The sequence below is a fragment of the Hyperolius riggenbachi genome, chromosome 8 (assembly GCF_040937935.1).
Source record: "Hyperolius riggenbachi isolate aHypRig1 chromosome 8, aHypRig1.pri, whole genome shotgun sequence".
Lineage (NCBI taxonomy): Eukaryota > Metazoa > Chordata > Amphibia > Anura > Hyperoliidae > Hyperolius > Hyperolius riggenbachi.
Window position 1 is genome coordinate 275630912 of NC_090653.1, and position 8970 is coordinate 275639881.

Below are 8970 nucleotides of genomic sequence, written 5' to 3' on the forward strand. Positions count from 1 at the left end.
GGTACTTGAGCCAGTCAGGCGTAGTGCGCATGCACACACTCCGCCGCCAGGAGCGTACTACACCTGTGCAGCACTATTGTGCAGGTGCAGAATGTTCCTGGCTGTGGGAGCGGCATGCGGCCGGACATCGCTGACTGGCTGAATTACCAGGACTCATAGCAGAAGATCCGGGTGGTGGAGGACAGCGAGGCACTGATTAGCCTGAAGGGGGCTGGAGGAAGCCCCAGGTATGTAATAACACTTTTCTTTTCATCCTTCTCAGGTACCCTTTAATTTGCAGTCACTAAACCAAATTTAACAACATATCAAATTATTTGATTTCATCAGCAAAGGGAGTGCGTACATTTGCATAAATCAGCATCAATGCAGAATTATTTCCATCTCATTGACCATCTGTATTAGTGACACAGCTACACATCAGGCTTTATTCTTACAGTATAGATGTTGTTTAGTATATATGAGATTCCTGTGTACACATCATATATACAGTCAGTCAGATATGTATATCTGACCTTAAAAATACGGGGACTGCTTTATTGAAGCAGCACAAGTAACTAATTTTGATTGGTTTATTTCATTTTTGTGGACTAAGCATAGCTATTACTGTATATATACATTATTTTTTTAATGACTATTATCTGAGAAATAGAACATTTTATCATATTTTCTATTTTAATTACAGTTACAAATTCATTAGGAGTCGGAGTCGGTGCATTTTTTCCCGACTCCAGGCACCCAAAATTGCACGACTCCGACTCCACAGCCCTGCTGATTGGGATAAAGTTCAATTCTTGGTTGGAGTTTCTCTTTAAGCCAAGTGATATATTGTACTGTTTGGCTAGCCATACAAAAGTCTTTAATAATAGCTTGATAAGGCAAGTGATCCGTCGCTCTCTGATTGAAAATCGTTGCTTAGAAGTGATCAGTTCCTCCTCTGCTCTCCTTTAGATCTCGGCAGGAATTTAAAAACTAGTGGAACTGCTACCATGTTTCCCCAAAAATAAGACAGTGTCTTATATATTTATTTTTTCTCAAAGATGTGCTAGGGCTTACTTTCAGGGGATGTTTTATATTTCTATCAGGAAGCATCTCTCAACAGAACATTTCCTGTTCCTTTGTACTGTACTGTTGTATTTGAGGGTATGCTATACTGATCAGGCACCTGCCCTGTCACCCCTCCACAGCTGATAACCTTGCTGTGTGCTGAGATGACAGAACTGGATCGCTGTGTCCCCGCTTGCTGGCCACCTCCTCTTTAACTTTCGCTAGGGCTTATTTTCAGGGTAGGTCTTATTTTCAGGGAAAGAGGGTAGGATTGTACCATTCACTGCTGTATCTAATAACTTAATAACTAATAACTTAGTCATCCACCCCCCCCCCCCCTCCGACTAAATTTGGGGAGCACCCGGCTGTCATTGGCTCTCCTCCGATCCTGTAAGCAGAGCTGCAACAGCCCTGCATTCCCCCACCCTGCCGCGCCCCACCCAGCTGCCTTTTCATGCCACCCAGCTGGAAAAGATTTCTGGGGAGAACACTGCACCTGATCTGCTACACGCTTGTTCAGGGTGTATGAGTATTAGAGGCAGAGCATCTGGTATTATATAAATATGGCAGCCTTCACATACCTCTTGATACAGTTGTCCTTTAACTACTAGCCGACCACGTCACGCCGAGGGGCGTGGCCGCGGCGGCAAACCCCAGGACCCCGCGTAAGTCCTGGGGCAGTTTGCAGGAGATTGCGTGCGCCTCTCCTGTTTGGCTCTGTCTCCCAGCGACGATCGCCACTCAGACTGTTAGACGGCGAAACCGCCATCTGTAAACAAAGTACAGCACTGGGATCTACAGCAGCGCTGTACTGGGGACAGCCGTGTGACACAGCTGTCCCCCTGGGACACAAGAGAGCGATCGGCTCTCATAGGCAAAAGCCTATAACAGCCGATCGCCGCTATTGGCTGGTTGGGGGGGGGGGGGGGGTGGGGGGTTAGAGAGTTTAAAAAAAAAATGGGTAGATTTAATAAGAAAAAAACAAACATAAGTATTTGTAAAAAAAAAAAAAAAACACTGGGGGGGATCAGACCCCACCAACAGGAAGCTCTGTTGGTGGGGAGAAAAGGAGGGGGGGGGGGGGGTCACTTGTGTGCTGTGTGCAGCTTTGGCCTTTAAAGCTGCAGTGGTCTATTTTAGAAAACATGGCCTGGACTTTAGAGGGGGTAAAGCCTGTGGTCCTTAAGTGGTTAAAGCAGACCTTTGGAAATAAAAAGTTAGATGCCTCGGGTGAGGGAAGCCTCTGGTTTGGATCCTCCAGTAACCTCCATGTCCTTCTCCAGACTCCTCCGGGATCATGGGACCTCTAAAACTTCGTAACCACGCTCCTGTACATGAACAGACTTGGCTGCACTGTGCCTGCAAAGTAGCATGGACGGTAAAAAGCCGAGACCCAATCGGGTCCGTGCTACTGTACCCGGCAACAAGGACTTCACCATTCCAACATTTCAAGATGATCAATGTCATGCTTAGGTTTTGTTTAGACTACACACGCTGCCATGCGCAGTTCAGCAGCACATATAGTGTACGACACGCAGGAACGGTAGGAGGACATAGATAGCCCTTTTACCGTTCCCATCATATGAGCTGCGCAGCAGTACGATGCGCTATCGCAGTGCTGCATGCATTTTTCGGAAATTGCAGCGCAGATCCATTCACTGTAGTGAATGGGCTCTGCAGCGCACAGTAGCACAGTTGGCGTGCGATCGTACGCGTTGCATTCCAATCGCACAGCCATCTGTGCTAAATGATCTGAACGAGGCCTACATTTGCTGCAAATAGCATGGATCTTAAAGGGAAGGTCCAAGCAAAAAAAAAAAGTTTCACTTACCTGGGGCTTCTACCAGCCCCATGTAGCCATCCTGTGCCCTCGTAGTCACTCACTGCTGCTCCGGTCCCCCGCTGGCAGCTTTCTGACCTCGGAGGTCAGGGCTGCATTGCATAAATTTTTACGCATTCCAGCTAGTGCAGGAACAAAAATGTATGCGTTGCACCACTAACGCGTAAAAATGTATATGTTAATGTTCCTGCACTAGCGGGAATGCGTAAAAATGTATGCAATTCGGCCCTGACCTCTGAGGTCAGAAAGCTGCCAGCGGGGGACTGGAGCAGCAGTGAGTGACTACGAGGGCACAGGATGGCTGTATGGGGCTGGTAGAAGCCCCAGGTAAGTGAAACTCATTTTTTTTTTTTTTTTGCTTGGACCTTCCCTTTAATACTGCGTGAATCAAACGCTGTAGCCGCTGAGTTTGGCTTAGTTTTAGGATGCTAATTTTGTGATAGTAAACGTAGCATAGGAAAAAGAGGGAAGAAGAGCCAACTACTAGACCAAGTTTTCATAAAAATGTCAGCTTTTTATTAATCAAATGCAAAAATACACAACACTAACATACATTTAGTTAAAATGCTGAGAAAGCATCAGTCATCTTCATCCGCTGTATGATTTCGGCATTTTGGCCACAGGGAAATATAGAATGTAGCCCCTGGCCAGGGAAGGATGGACAGACCTGATATAATACATGTTTATACATTAGTTGAGGCTTGTTTTTGCTGTGACAGCTCTTTTTTGATGTTTACGTGCCTCGGCAGCACCTAGCCTCTATCTCTGTCGCTTCGTGTTTTCAGTCTTTTATTTTGTGTTGTTAATGAGTCATGTGACACAAGTCACTGCTGCTGTGGATTGGTTGGTTGCACAGCAACCAATGCAGAAAGAGCATTGTCTTGTGTTTTGCATTTAGGACGTGTTTGAGTGTGTTTGTTGTACATGTATTTCTTTCTGGTGTCATTGTGGACTGAGAGTCTGTAGAGGTCCTGAAATGTAGCCTTTCACTTGGCCAGAGAGCATTAGAGTTTTCATCCACTACTTTTGTGTAACTTTTAAGTAACTAGTGTGTCTCTTTGGTCTTTAAAATTGTTCCTGTGAGGGGGGATGAAGTTAGATACAGCAAAGTCCTCAGTATCCGGCATCGGCGGGGATAGCCTAGTGCTGGATACATGTGGTTGCCGGAAAAGCACAAAGCTCCCCGTGCAGCATAAAATACGAGTGTCCAGCTCCATCTAACTAACTTTCCTGCAGCTTTCTGGCCTCCTCAGAGGTCCGCTCCCAGCGTGTCACCGGACCTGCGTCAGGAGCCGAGCACAGCTTTATTTATTTATTGTATTTATAAAGCGCCGACATATTACGCAGCGCTGTATGTCAGAAAGCTACTACCGGTATTGGCTATAGGAAGGTTAGAAGGCAGCGCTGGACACTCAGTATTTTTTTTCCTGCAAAACCCCAAAGCACAGTCCCTGTTACCACTCAGGCATGCCAGTTAGTTGAGAATTCCGGTTGCCTGATTTCAGAATAACGGGGACTTTGCTGTACTTACAGGGGGAGATTTATCAACGCATTACCGACTATTAGTTGTTCTTACCAGCAGGGAAAACAGTTCTGCATGATTAGAACCTTCTTAAATCCTAGATAATGGCAGTTTAGCATGAATTTCTAGAGCTGCACTACAGTTAAAGGGACTCCGAGCAGTGCAGAAACTATGGAAAGATGCATATCATTTTAAAGCTCTCTTTCTCCTCTTTCCAATGATATATAAACCACCCCCCTACGTCTTTTAGTTTTCGCTATTTTCGCGATTGAAATTGCCGCGGCCGCGATTTCGATCGCGAAAATAGAGAAAATTAAAAGGTGTAGGACAACGATTTAGGTGTCGTCAGAAAGAGGAGAAAGAGAGCTTTAAAATGATATCCATCAAGCCATAGTTATATTGTATTACAGAGGACGACACTTTCCCCAGTGTCAGCAGCTCCATTCTGCTGAATGCAGATGCTGAATTTGACAAAAAGTCGCCCTGTGTAATACAATATAACTATGGAAAGATGGATATCATTTTAAAGCTCTCTTTCTCCTCTTTCTGACGACACCTAAATCGTTGCCCTACGCCTTTTAGTTTTCTCTATTTTCGCGATCGAAATCGCGGCCGCGGCAAATTCAATCGCGAAAACTAAAAGGCGTAGGGTGGTGGTTTATATATCATTGGAAAGAAGAGAAAGAGAGCTTTAAAATGATGTGCATCTTTCCATAGTTTCTGCACTGCTCGGAGTCCCTTTAAGAAAAGGGAAAATCCATCCCTTAACTGCAGCAGATTAAGAAGTGCTTGATAGCAGTTCTACAGAGAGTGCAGGCTAGACATGATTTGTGAGGTGCTCCTCCCCCTGCTGAATTCCTCCTCAGAGCCTGCTGGTATCAATACAGTAGATGTATTGGTTACCTCAGCAACAGCAATTACACTGTCTGAGAGACCGTCCTAGTTCCTCCTATTTTACAACAGTTTTAGAAGGAATCTGCACTATTGATTTCTTAAGATGCCTGAGACAGTTCTGCACGGATTTCTAAATACCTACCAATATTTTGTGTCCGACACTCATGATAACTATATCCCCCCCACAGTACTGTACTGTAGAGGGAAGCCTGTTGCCAGTCCAGAGGTTTCCCCCATGCTCCTTTATTCAGTGTCGGGACCCTCCATACATATTCAACAGGGTTTGTTGAATATGTTCTTGTGTACAAGTACAGCCTGCACAGTAGCACGGAGCCACTTATGCACTGCGTTTTCCTCCATGCGGAAGCGGCTATTTGCTACTGCGCGGGCTGTACTTGCTACTGCGCGGGCTGTACTTGCTACTGCGCGGGCTGTACTTGCTACTGCGCGGGCTGTACTTGCTACTGCGCGGGCTGTACTTGCTACTGCGCGGGCTGTACTTGCTACTGCGCGGGCTGTACTTGCTACTGCGCGGGCTGTACTTGCTACTGCGCGGGCTGTACTTGCTACTGCGCGGGCTGTACTTGCTACTGCGCGGGCTGTACTTGCGCCGGCACAGTGTGGCCGTGCTTGTAAATGGACAGGAGTGCTGCCGCAGTGGTGGATGAGGATCAGAGGGGGAGTAAAGCACAACTCATGGATGTTAGAAATAACAATGGAGACTGTCTGCTAGAAGTTTTATACAGTCTTTTGGTTGCTGGAGCACCACATAAAAGCTTTGGCACAATTACTTGCTCGTAATGAACGGGGCCTTTTCAGCTTCTGCCTAGTGGTACCTGAAGGGATTTGACATTCAGTGCCACCAAGTGCTTGCCCGACCGACAATGCGACCAATTTCAGGACAAAATTGGTTGCATAAATCGATCGTGCTGCAAGATTTTGGGCTGACTTGCTCAGTCGGGTACCCTGTGTGAACAGCGTGGAATTTACACCGGCGTTGTCCACGCTAATATTAAGTGTCGTTTCCCAGCCTTCCCCGCGCACTCGACATGGTTGTCTAGTAAGGGGTGCGTGTATGAAGTCAGACACTTCCACGTTACTAGGCAACCACGTGGCGCACATGTATGCAGAACAGAGTGCGCCTGCAGGGACAAGCGGAGGCCGCGGACAGGTAATGTATAACGGGCACAGGGCACCATGGGGGACACTTAACATTAGGAGGTGATCGGTGAGGCAGCGTATGCGGTGCACAAGGCTGATTCTGGATCAGTTTAAGCATGAAATTGATCGAGAATCGGTCTGTGGTGTATTGGCAGCTGACAGATGTCTCTTAGCAGATTCGATTAGACGGATTTGTCTCTTGGTCGAATCTTCCCATCATCGCTACATGTATGGCTTGCTTAAGACTTTTTTTTTTTGGGGGGGGGGGATCCTTGCAGAAGCTGTGTTACAAATGAAAAGGAAATATTTATTTTGTCAAATCCATGAGTATTGCACCAGCTGTACAGTTGTTTTGACTGCTGATCACATGATGGCACAGTGATGTCACTTTTTAGCCCTGGCCCTTTCTATAAAGGGCCCTGCCTATAGTAGTGTACACACTACCAACTGATGTTGCCCGTCAGGGATCCCCTTAGGCGACATCGCTTGGTTGGGCTGCACACATGGGTGTCAGCTGTGCAGCTGACAACACACTGTTGCTATGTAGGGGGCGGCGAGTGGTACGTACGTGCATGATGTCATGTAGGGAGAGCAGCATGAACAATGGGATCGGCGTCACTGGGGTTGAGTAGATCCGCCGGATGGATTGCACGCAGGTTAGGAGTCGGCAGCTCCCGTACACACGCCTGATTATCGCCTGAGGCGGTCATTATCGGCTGCTTGAGCCGACTTAAGTCAGGCATGTGTTTAGCCTTAAAGAGTCCGAAGCGAGAATAAATCTCGCTTCAGACCTCATAGATAGCAGGGGCATGTGTGCCCCTGCTAAACCGCCGCTAAACGGGGGTCCCTTCACCCCCAAATCCCCCCCTCCGTGCAGCGCATCCCCTCTTCCTGGTTGGGGCAGGGCTAACTGCCGCAGCCCTGCTCCACGCGCGTCTGTCAGCGCGTATCTCCGCCTCTCCCCCGCCCCTCTATCTTCCTTCACTGAGAGGGGCGGGGGAGAGGCGGTGATGCGCCGCTGATAGACGCGACTGGAGGCAGGGCTGCAGCCGTTAGCCCTGCCTCCAGGCACGACCAATTCTACAACCAAGGTTTGCGGGGGTGGGTTTGGGGGTGGAGGGACCCCCCCCCCCCGTTTAGCCGCGGGATAGCGGCGTTTTAGCAGGGGCACGCATGCCCCTGCTAACTATGAGCTCTGAAGCGAGATTTATTCTCGCTTCAGAGTCTCTTTAAAGGAGTTCTTTCGCGAATGAGGAAAAAAATTAAAAGTGGTTTATGCATAAACTATTAAACATCCTTGTAAAATTTTGTTTTTTTTAAAAATGAATGGTTTCATCAATATAACATGTAATGTAAACAGTGATGGATGACGGACTTGGAGGCTAATCCATTTGTTAGGGGTGGTTTTTTTTTTTACTTTCATTTTACAACCATAACTCCTGCCTACCTAGTTTTCAGTGGTATAACCCACTGCCAGCAGGAATTGCCTTTATAGCTATAAAGGCTGAGCTCTGCTGAGCTCCTCAATATGTGTTTACATTGTTGCTAAGCAACCAGATGGCAGGAGCAGGGAGTCCTTTGTACAGAGTCATAAGCTGCTGGGAGAATCAGACAGAATCAGTCCCATCTACACCATATAATTCTTTGTCAGTTTCAATTCATTTTGATTTGATTCATTGATTCGATTTGATTCAATCTGACATGTCCGATTCATGATTCGATTCAATTTGAATCGAATTGAATCGGACATGTCAAATTGAATCAAATCGAATCTGACAAAGAATCATATGGTGTAGATGGGACTGATTCTGGCTGATTATTGCAGCAGCTTATGACTCTTTGTACAAAGGACTCCCTGCTCCTGCAGTCTGGTTGCTTAGCAACAATGTAAACACATATTGAGGAGCTCAGCTGCTACAGTTATAATGGCAGCGATTCCTGCTAGCAGTGGATTATACCACTGAAAACTAGGTAGGCAGGAGTTATGGTTGTGAAATGAAAGTAAAAAAAAAAACTCCCAGTCCGTCATCCGTCACGGTTTACAATACATGTTGTATTGATGAAACCATTCATTTTTAAAAAAAAACTTTTTACACTATTTTAGAAGGATGTTTAATAGTTTATGCATAAACCACTTTTTATTTTTTTCCTCCTTCGCGAAAGAACTCCTTTAAGAGGTTCTTCTTCCATACACAAATATTGTTTTTGACCGTCCCAGCTGGTTTTCCTGATTGCCCGGCCCTCACAGTGCTGCTGCCTCCATCTGTCAGCAGTCACGGGTGGTCTGTGTCTAACGGAACCCCAACAAAGCGGGAACACGCCTGGAGAGGCCTGAGAGCTGGTGAAGGGTTGGAGGTGCTAGGGATGTCTACACACTAAATGGCACTGCCCAGCATTGGCCACGCCTACGTTTTAAGCCGCTAAAGCTTGACGCCACCTGGGTAAAAAAAACAGAGCAACTCTTGCATCCAGAGCGTATTGCAGATGTGTAGAGATGACTTGTTTTGGA

General features: G+C 46.7%; 1 protein-coding gene across 1 annotated transcript in view; it reads left to right on the forward strand.

Moving 5' to 3' along the window:
- Positions 1-8970, forward strand: part of EDF1 (endothelial differentiation related factor 1) — a 54932-nt gene that overhangs the window by 15779 nt on the left and 30183 nt on the right. The gene's annotated exons all lie outside the window — the stretch shown is intronic.